Raw genomic sequence first — 2357 nt, 5'->3', positions numbered from 1 at the left:
ATGTCGCGTCATCTCGAACCATCATTTGCTCAATATTGTTGCATCGAAGCTAGAAATGTGGGTACTCTTCCACATAACAACTATCGGCAGTAGGATTGTTTAATTTTGAGGTAACAAAACTCAAGCAGTTATAACTAATGTATATTTATTTAGCAGTAGGTTGCAACTTCTTTATTTTTGGATCAACATGAGAATCGAAGATTCTCATGACTGATTTGTTTTGTAATTTTCGAGATGTAATAGTTATAAAATACTCGGTTTTTTATGTATTAAAGGTGGCATATAGAGGAGTACCGTTACTCTGTTCCTGCAATTTCTGAACTTATTTTAATATAAATTGGCGCGGTGATGCTGTTATTGCTTTCCAATTGATTCGTTAATCACTTTTTGTGTTCTTCCTATGCCCTGTTGAGGAGGAAGGGCCCTCCTCTTTGGGAGGGATTGTAGCGATTTAGGTAGTGTACGTTCCAATTTAATTCATTGATTTATGGTTTCTCGTTGTTGCATACAAATCGTGGATTGCACTTGCTACTATTTCTACTTATTTACGCTGTTACACAGAGTTAATCAACAAAGGAATAGTAACCCACTGGAATAAATGTTAGTTCTGGTGTGGTGCGCCTTTATTTCAATAGCTGCGAGTTGTGATTTAATTCTGTGGAGTGTTTTAATATCTGCGTGCATGATTGATTCAACAATTTAGATCAACGACATCTTTTATAGTTTTTCTGCACTTTCTTATGCTTGGCTGGAGTGTATCAGCACAGATAGTGCGAACTCCATTGAAACAACAAGACCTACCCTGGGTTGACAATTAATGTTGCAGTCTGAGTCAATTAAGGTTGATTAAAACAACACTACATTTGGTGCCGTTGCCGGGGATGGCAAGTTGACAATACAATCAGCCAAGTTATTTGTTTAATATAGAGTGTTCCTAGTCCACAGTTGCTCGGCGGTAAGACGAGAGGTAAGAACCTGCACATCTCTATAACATACCTGGGCGGGCTCACCATTGTGATCACTAGGACACTTAGGACATTTTGATGATTTGATTAGTATGTCTTCAACTCTTCAGTTGCTGGGTAGTAAGACGAGAGGTAAGAACCTATGCATCGCTCTAACATACCTGGGCGGGCTCACCACTGTCGAAGGCTGAGATACTTAGAGTTTGATTTGATATAATAGGGTCCATGTGTGCACTTTTTAGGACTTACATAGATACTGAAATCACCCCCACTCTAATAAGTCACAGGAACGACAGGTCGTAAAAAGGAAATGAAGGGCGAAGATTTGGGGAGGAAGACATTTATTCAGGAATTAATCTCCAAGGTGGAAAAAGAGCAGTCCAGCTCTCAAAGGAATTCAAGGAAGACAGGGCCGCAAAAGGCTGTTACTCCCATAGTGAAAGTAGAAACCTCCAATCCCTCTATCTCGAGACCATATCATTCTAAGGCTAGCACTCATACCTTCAAGATCAAGGATTTGATTTATGAGTAGGAAGGGGAAGTTAGTAGCCAAAATTTGAGGACCGAGGGCCAAGGGGAAACTGAGGGGGAACATCAGACACCTGAGACGGAGAAGCACTTAGTGACTTATCAATATCTGGATACAGGTAGTGCGGTGAAACAACGAACCCTAGGAGTATATGAGGCATTAATTGCGTTTGCAGGGCCATCACAAACGCAACTGGAAGAACGTCTACTACAGAAAGGGTTAGAAGAATTAATCATGGGGGACAACAATGATAACAATGCTAAAACATACACCACTACCACCACCTTTGAGTTCCCAATTGGGAATCTTAGGGGTGAAGCTCCTATGAAGAATATTCCTCTATCATCCTTACCATCCTTTTAGGGGATGACTGTGGAAGATCCAGATACATTTCTATTTGAGTTTTATGTCTTGTGTAGAAGTTATGATTATACAACAGATGCTTAGAAGTTAAAGCTATTCCCTGCTACCTTAAAAGGAGCAGCCTTGAGATGGTTCATGGGATTAGGTCCCGCTTCCATTTCAACATGGAATGCTATGAAGGAGACGTTCTTGTCAAAGTACCAAGACTATTGTAGGACCAGGGACTTAAGGGAAGAGATATTTAGAATGACACAGAAGGAGGAAGAAAGCTTGGAAGATTATGTGGAATGGTTCCACTACAATTTGCAGAGGTCTAAACACAACGATTTAGACCCGGAAATCTTGAAGACTATATTCATCAGAGGAATGAGGGATGACTGCCTTGACACCCTGAACCTATTAGGCAAGGGGGATATATCACAAGAGCCATTCGCTGAAATTATAAAGCTCTACCTACGATGCTCTCGAGGATCATCTAGAGGAAGAAGTACAATTCAGGA

The sequence above is a fragment of the Pinus tabuliformis genome, chromosome 7 (genome assembly GCF_031772625.1).
Source record: "Pinus tabuliformis cultivar Carrire ecotype Pingquan chromosome 7, CPIR1, whole genome shotgun sequence".
NCBI classification, from domain to species: domain Eukaryota; kingdom Viridiplantae; phylum Streptophyta; class Pinopsida; order Pinales; family Pinaceae; genus Pinus; species Pinus tabuliformis.
The sequence above is the reverse complement of the archived record's forward strand: the minus strand, read 5'-3'. Positions refer to the sequence as shown.